Here is an 8,493-nt window from a genome sequence, read left to right as displayed (position 1 = left end):
CTCTTCCCCTCCCCCTCTTCCTCTCTCTCTCTCTGGCTCTCTCTCTGGCTCTCTCCCTCTCCTTCCCTTTTGTCTCAGAATCAGTACTATGTATTGGTTCCAGGGCAACAGCAGAATGCTAAGGACTAGGCAATGGGGATTAAGAGACTTGCCCACCGTTGCACAGCTAGGAAGTGTGTGAGGTCAGATTTGAACCCAGGACCTCCCACCTCTAGACCTAGCTCTCTATCCACTGAGCCACCTAGCTGCCCCTGAACTCATTTTTTTCCCCAAACCCTTCCTTCTTCCTAACTTTCCTATTGCTTTAGAGGATACCATTATACTCCTAGTCACACAAGCTGGAAACCCAGATATCATCTCTTGACTCCCCACTGCCAATGTCCTGGTCAAGGTCTTCCTTATGCCTGGGCTATTACAATAGCCTCCTGGTTGGTCTCTCTGCCTCAGTCCATCCCCCACTCAGCTATCAAATTAATCGTTCTAAAATGCAAGTGTAATCATGTCATCTCCCTAAGTGAATAGGGCTCCCCATTTCCTCCAGGATCAAATATGAAATCTTCTACTTGGCTTTTTTTTTTTTTAAATATTTTTATACCCTTAACTTCTGTGTATTAGTTCCTTGGTGGAAGAGTGGTAAGGGTGGGCAATGGGGGTCAAGTGACTTGCCCAGGGTCACACAGCTGGGAAGTGGCTGAGGCCGGGTTTGAACCTAGGACCTCCCGTCTCTAGGCCTGGCTCTCAATCCACTGAGCTACCCAGCTGCCCCTTCTACTTGGCTTTTATTTTATTATCATTATTATTTTCTAAAACCCTCACTTTCCATCTTAGAGTCAATACTGGGTATTGGTTCCAAGGCAGAAGAGTGGTAAGAGCTAGGCAATGGGGGTCAAGTGACCTGCCCAGGGTCACACAGCTAGGAAGAGTCTGAGGCCAGATTTGAACCTAGAACCTCCCGTCTCTGGGTCTGGCTCTTAATCCACTGAACCACCCAGCTGCCTCCCAACTTGGCTTTTAAAGACCTCCACAACCTCCACTTTCCTATCATTCCAGTCTTATTCTTTACACATACCCCATCCCATACTTTACAGTCTTGTGCCATTGACCTTCCTGAACTAGACACTCTTCTCACTCCATACATTTTTATTTGTTGTTTGTCCCTATTGCCTGAAATTCTCTCCCTCCTCAGTTGTGCCTCTTGAATTCCCTGCCTTCCTCCAAGTCCCAATTATAATTCCAGGTTCTACAGGAAGTCTTCCTCATCCCCCCTTAATGCTGATGCCTTTCCCATGGTAGGTTTTCTCCAGAATATCTTGTTTTAAACTTAACAGTTTGCATCTCATCTTTCCTGTTAGCCTGTGAGTTCTTTGAGGATTGTTTATGTTCCCAAGCCTTAGCACATGTTGTAGTCACTCAAATAAAGTGCTTATTTTTGTTTGCCTCGGAGCCACTGGGTTTGGCACAGTCCTTAAAATGGGAATTAGGTCTGGCAGCAGAGCAGGCGTGGGCACTCTCCAGACAAGCAAAGCAAAACTCCTTCTGACAAATGCATTTGCCGTATTTGCACTTCTTCTCCTGCTTGATGAGCAGCTCACAGAATGGGCTGGCCTGAATGGACGGTCAGTCTTTGGTTTCACTGAATAGTTCAAATCCCAAGTGGCTAAGCCAGGGGTTCCCAAACTTTTCTGGCCTGCCGCCCCCTTTCCAGAAAAAAAAAATTCCTCAGCCCCCTGGAAATTAATTTTTAAAATTTTAATAGCAATTAATAGGAAAGATAAATGCCCCTGTGGCCATCGCCGCTCCCCAGATCGCTGCAGCACCCACCAGGGGGCGATGGCGCCCACTTTGGGAATCACTGGGCTAAGAGGCAGAGACTCTGCTTGCAGCGTCCTTCGTTCTTACACTGAAAACCTTTCCCTTCCCGCGGCTTCCAGCGCTGCCAGCAGAACTCGGACTCTTCCGAGCATCTTTAGGCAGTTCACACGTGACGCTCCGAGGGGGCCCCTCTCTGCCTGGTCACCAGGATTTTGCAGCCAGAGGTAGCAAGACCAACACTCGATGGCTGGATTCAAGGAAAGAGTCAAATTAGGGATGAGGACAAACTGAGCTCAGCCTCTTCTTGGAGTCTATCCTGATGGGTCCTGCCACCCCTTTCGGTGAGATCTGCTGAGCCCTACCCAAGTGACTAGCGATGGGTGGGATCTAATGGAGAAGATGCAGGGCACTGAATGACGGTCAAGGCATGGCTGAACCCACAAACACATTGTGGTGCCCAGAACAAAACGCAGGACCGCTGAAGGAGCTGCCCTAGAACAGAGCTGGCCGGGAGCTCCTCTCCTCATTACCGAAGAGCCTAGCTTGGCCCCTCCAGCCCAGAAATGCTCAGGTTAAAAGTTCTCCACCCCAAATACCCCAGAAAGGTGGCTTCCTAACAGACCATAACAAGCCTGAGAGGATTCATCATCCCCCAACACCAAGAAACTGAGCCCTGCCTCCTCCTCTTCCTCCTGCTGGCTGCTCATTTTCTTTCTGATCCATCTTTTGCTCCCAGTTGCCATGGATGACCAAGGATGCCTCTGGTCATCCTCTGATGCAGGCAAATGGAACTCAGGGCTGTATGTCCTCCAGATGATGACCAGAGGCATCCTTGGTCATCCATGGCAACTGGGAGCAAAAGATGGATCAGAAAGAAAATGAAACTGGTTTGAATGTTTAGGAAAAGTTAGGACTAACTGGCAAACCCTTGGAATTGGTAATGTCTCTGCACTATTAGTCTTCGATAGATTTCCTAGAATGCTGAGTTTCTGTGACTTGTCCAGGGTCTCATAGCCAGGACCCATCTTCTTGCTTTCCTAGCTGCCTTCCATATTTTACATACAGCTCGATCTCTATTTTTTCCCTTTCTTAAACCCTTCCCGACTTCCATCTTAGGAATCGATGCCGTGTATAGGTTCCAAGGCAGAATTTCAATAAAGGACTAGGCAAAGGGGGTTGAGTGACTTGCTCAGGACAAGCTAGGAAATGTCTGAGGCCACATTTGAACCCAGGACCTCCTGTCTCCAGGGCTAGCACTCAATCCATGAAGCCACCTGGCTGTGCCCCATCCCATCCATTGTATTTTTATCCGTGTTACCCCCTGCCTACACGCATGTGACGGAGACCACGGATGTGTGGAAGCGTTCGATCTTCTCTCCCTAGTTGTGTCGCCTGTTTTCTGCATTAGGATGCTGTGTGCTCACTCTGTACACCAGCAGCGATGGCTCGAATTAATCCAGCTTGTGGAGCCACGAGACAGAAGGACATTATTCTGTCGCCTTGCAAAGTTGGCAAGGAGGGAAGGTGGGCTTCCAAGCCGGCTCTCTCCTGACTTCAAGACCAGCCTTCTCTCTTCTACCCAATTTTGCTTCCAACTGAACTCTGCCCAAATATCGGCCAAATTAGTTGAATTCATTTCCAGGTAAAAGAGTTCAGAGTGTGGCCTCCAGAGGTTCAAATTTCACTCCTTCTGCTTGCTTTAAGCCTGTTTCTTGCCCTGCAAAATGAGGAGTCAGACCAGAAGGCTTCTGAGGTCCCTCCCAGATCTGAGGCCGCCGTCCTCTGAATCCAGAGTGATGTTCATGCTTTCTCCATCTTGGCCCCAATCCTTCCTTCGCCCGGAGCCCACCGAGCGGCCTGAGCCAAGGGTATATTTTTTATTTAACTTTATGATGATGATTCCATTCAAAGACATTTTATTTTCCCGATGACACGTAATAACCATTTTCCTCATATGTTTTCTGAAAGTATAAGATCCAAAGTGTCTCCCTCCCTTCCCTCCCTCTTCTCAGAGATGGTGAACAATTCAATCGTGCAGAGTATATAGTAATAAAGTAAAAAATAAACAATTCTATATTGGATGAGTGATAAGGGAAAATCAATCCCTGAGAACTAACCAAACCTGTCGGGAACAGATAAGGAAATCCCCACTAACTTCTTCCATGCTGGGTCCCCATTTACCTGTGATGTCACCCATTTGCTGAACAAACTTCAGAGGTGGGAGATGCTTCTCAGAACAACGTATGTCCATTAGAGGAAAAGATAACAGTCTGGCAGAGACCTGATTTCCCAGGTAATAGCTTTCAAGGGCTGGGAAACAGAGCAGTCCCGAAGAATGATAGCGCAGCCCTCCATAGCCCTTACCTCGTGCCCTTCCTTGGTTTTGTTAGAAAATTGCCTGCCCTCCCCCTTTTCTTCCTGCAATCGTTGTTATTGTTCAATCATTTCCACTGGATCTGCCACTTTGTCACTCTATTTGAATTTGGAGTTTTCTTGGTAGAGATCCTGAAGTGGTTGGCCATTTCCTTCTCCAGCTCATTTTACAGATGAGGAAACTGAGGCCAACAGGATTAAGTAACTTCTCCAGGACTGTCTAGCTAGTAAGAATTTCCCCGACTCCAGGACCAGCTCTCTAGCCACTGTACACCCAGCTGCCTCCAATCTTCTCTCTCCCTTATTCTGGTCACTTCTTGAACACCCTGGACTCCCTCCCTGAAACCTTGTGCTCAGGACCCACTGGGCTGCCTCTGTACATCAGTGGGGATGGAAGTCATCTCTTGTCCCTCCATTAGGCATGGGAAGAAGAAAACAGCGCAGTGAACCAAAGCTATTTGGTTATTTCCCAAGAACTTCTGGAATCCTGCCCACCTCTGTTTTCACCTTACGAACACCTTCTTTTGTCCAGTGTTGTCTCTTCCTGTTCTCTCTTCCCTTACATCTCTCTGGAATACCTCAGTTTCCTCACTACCCACCATCTTTCATTCCCTCTGCCTGCCTCCATTCCCTCTGCTCGTTCCATTCCTTCCTTCCATATTTCCCTCCTTCGTTAATTCAGTTTGATAAACATTCATGAGAAGTCCCAGCTCACAGAGCCTCCCCTCCATCTTGGCAGAGTCAGTCAGGCAGCCAAGGGGCATCTCTTAACGGTCCTCTATGTGCCAGCTTTGGGCTAAGCGCCACGGATACAAAAAGGGAAAAGACACGAGCACCACAGAGTGGGGTGTTTGGGTGTGGAACCCCAAAAGAATGTGTGATTTTTTTCCCATGTTAGTCAGTCTGAACTTTTTTCCCCTCCTTTGTATTCATTGTTATCACACATGGTTCTCTGGGAAGAAGAGAAGAGAGGAATGTATGGGGAAATAGAGAAGAAAGAAAAAAGATGCCAACAAGCATTTAAAGTGTCTACTAAGAGGGAAAAAACTCCTTTTTTTTCTGATGCCTTTCCTTAGAATTCTAGGACCCTTGACTTAGAACTGGCAGAGACCTCAAAGGCCATCTTCATTTGACTATTGAGTTTAATAAATCATGATCAGCTAGAGACATGGAAAAGGGAAGGGACTATGCACTTATAGAGCACCTACTGAATGCCAGGCACTTTACAATTATTATTTCATTGATCCACACAACAACCCTGGGAGATAAGTTCTATTATTATTCCCATTTTATAGTTGAGAAAACTGAGACAAACAGAGGGTAAGTGATTTGCTTAGGATCATGAAACTAGTGAAGGTCTTGGAGGTCAGATTCTAACTTAGGTAATATCCTTGAGACACTGAGGTGATGCTGCAGTGGAGAGAGTACCAGGCCTGGAGTCAGGAAGTTCAGATCTGGCCTCAGATATTTGTTAGCTGTGTGACCCTGGGCAAGTCACTTAATTCTGTTTGCCTCCGTTTCCTCATCTGTAAAATGAGCTGGAGAAAAAAATGGCAAATCACTGCAGTTTCTTTGCCAAGAAAACTCCAAATGGGGTCACAGAGAGTCAGAGGTGGCTGAACAAATAGCATAAAGGATCCAGAGTAGAGCACAGAGGAAAGAGGAGAGCTGAACTGGTTCAGAGAAGGGTTGAGATGAATAAGGGAGGAAAGTGTAGATGTAAAAAACTATATCACCCCAATTCTGTATACTACATGGTGCAAGAGCAACGATCTAGTAAAGAACAAAGGGGTGAAGGAATTGGAAGTCAACATGAGGATTAAAAACAGGATAGGGTTGTTGGGCGGAAAGAAAGATGGAATAATACAGAGATCCGATAAGGGTGTCTCCAAATTCTTAAACATGGAAGTGGAACCTGTGCAGGTGATGGCAAGAATGAGGGTCTAAGTAAGATCCATCACTGCGTGTAGCTCAGGTGGAGGTGAAGGAGTAGATCAGAGAACTGGAAAACTGAGAGACATGAAGAAACATCATTATGTAGGCTGAAGTTTCCCCCGTCGGAGGATTGGAGATGGAGAGAGGATGGAGAGGGGCACTGAAATGAGGGAGGAAGGAAAGGAGACGGTCTAGGGGCTGATTATAGATAATGGCCACTGGGGTCTGGGTTGGGTGATCATTTGGCGAGCACAAATGTCAAAGGAGGGGACGATGGCAGGAGAATCTGAGAGTGGCAATGAGGAGTAACGATATTCAGCTCCCCCGGGGGGAACGAGAGAAAACGGATCGAGCCCTAGAAAGGGCGGCTGGGGATGTGGAGGCATCAGGAGGCAGCTGGGGCTCAGGGAGAAGAGACCCAAGAAAAGTGTGATGGCTTGACGAGCTCAGGGTCCAAGAGGTGGCTGGGGAAAGATCCTTGTTTTGACTGGTAAATAAATCTCCTTGATGTTAGAGAAGAACGGAAGTCCCTGCCTTAATCTCAGCTGCCCAGACAGATGGGTGTTTCCTTTCTTGGAAGCATATACGAGAAAGGAAGTCAACTGGGGAGCAGGTGGTACGGGGGATCGCCACAGAGGACACAGGCACATCAGGAATGTTTGCACTGAAACGGAACATTTTGAGTGGATATTTCCCTTTCCAATTTCTGGGTATTTGTTTTTCTATTTCCTAAACATAATAAATTCTTTTTTTTTTTTTTAACCCTTACCTCCCATCTTAGAAACAATACCAAGTATTGGCTCCAATGCAGAAGAGTGGTAAGGGTGGGCAATGGCAATTAAGTGACTTGCCCAGGGTCACACGATTAGAATTGTCTGAGGCCAGATTTGAACCCAAGACCACCCATCTCCAGGCCTAACTATCCACTGAGCCACCTAACTATTTATTAAGAATAATAACTTCTCATTCTTATTGAGTTTCAAGTGGGCCATATTGAACAAAGAAAAGTGAAAATAAGAGGGATGGAACTAGGTTTCTAAGGTCTTTTGCAGCACAGGTAGTTCACTTTTCTTTGTCCAACATGGCCCACTTAACACTCCATTTTGCCCTCTAAAGGAATGATTTGTAATGTGGTAATTCTGTAACTCTATGTTTCTTCCCCATGTGTCTAAGAGAGGATTCAAGGGCCGGTTTATGCCCGTCCAAGGGTATGCTGGGACAGATATTTCAGCAACCAGCGCCCCTTTCCCTCCTCTGTGCTTTAGTTATGTCTTTTGTTGCCCCCAGGCTCCTTGTGGGAAAGGCTCTTTAAAAATCCACCCCATCCCAGGAATGAAAGCGATACTGTGAGAAACCATCCCTTCCATGGAACTTCCCGTCCATGGGCCGTCCCTTAGAAGGCTGCCAAAGAATAAAAGGCCAGGGAAGAGGCGGAGGAAAGGCAGAGCCTTCACATCCCCGCTCGGGAAAGATGGGACTCCTCTCCGTTTCGAGCGTTTCAGAGATAGCACCAAAGAAAAGAGAGAGGGAGGCTGGTACTGTAGAGCACGTGCTGATCTTTGGGGAAGGGCATCAGAGAGGAGCCCCAAGAGGGGGCCGAGATGCCAGGGACGTGTCAGCCCTGAGGAGGGAAGGTTGGCGCTCCCTCCAGACTCACCGGGAAGAGCAAAGCCCTTTCTTGAGCTAAAGGAGCATTTATTTAATTTCTCTGAGCCTCAGTTAGCTCGTCTGTAAGATGACAAAGATGAGGCAGACGACCTCTAAGGTCCCTTTCAGCTCAAGGGACGGCTGGGTGGCTCAGCGAATAGAGCGCCGGCACCAGAGAGTGGAAGATCCGAGCCTTCAAATGTCACCTCAGACATGGGGCAAGTCCCTGAACTTCTATTTGTCTCAGTTTCTTCTGCTGTAAGATGAGGGAAATGACAGCATCTACCTCGAAGAGTTGTGAGGATTGAATGAGATAATAAGTGTAAAGTACTTAGTACAGTGCCCAGCACATAATAGGGGCTTTATAAGTGTTAGCTACTATGATTATTATCATTATTAATCAACAAGAATTTATTCAATGCCTTTTATATGCCGGATGGCTCTGTGGGAGGCATTGGCTTCACAGGGACAAAATGGAAGAGTCCCTCTGGTGGTGGGGAGAAAAACATGTATATAGATAAATATATTCAAAATAAAACCAAGTTAACTTGTAAGGTATGTGTAGTGGTGGGTGCAGAGGGGAGGGGCCGGCACATAGAGAGATCAGGAGAATTTTCCTATAGAAGGGGACATTTCAGTTGAGTTTTCAAGAAAACCAGAGTCCAAGAGGCAAAGGTGGGGAAGCGGTACATTTTATTTCAGTGTTCTCATTCCTTTTTCCAAGCA

Source organism: Gracilinanus agilis, chromosome 4, assembly GCF_016433145.1.
Source record: "Gracilinanus agilis isolate LMUSP501 chromosome 4, AgileGrace, whole genome shotgun sequence".
NCBI lineage: Eukaryota > Metazoa > Chordata > Mammalia > Didelphimorphia > Didelphidae > Gracilinanus > Gracilinanus agilis.
The sequence above is the reverse complement of the archived record's forward strand: the minus strand, read 5'-3'. Positions refer to the sequence as shown.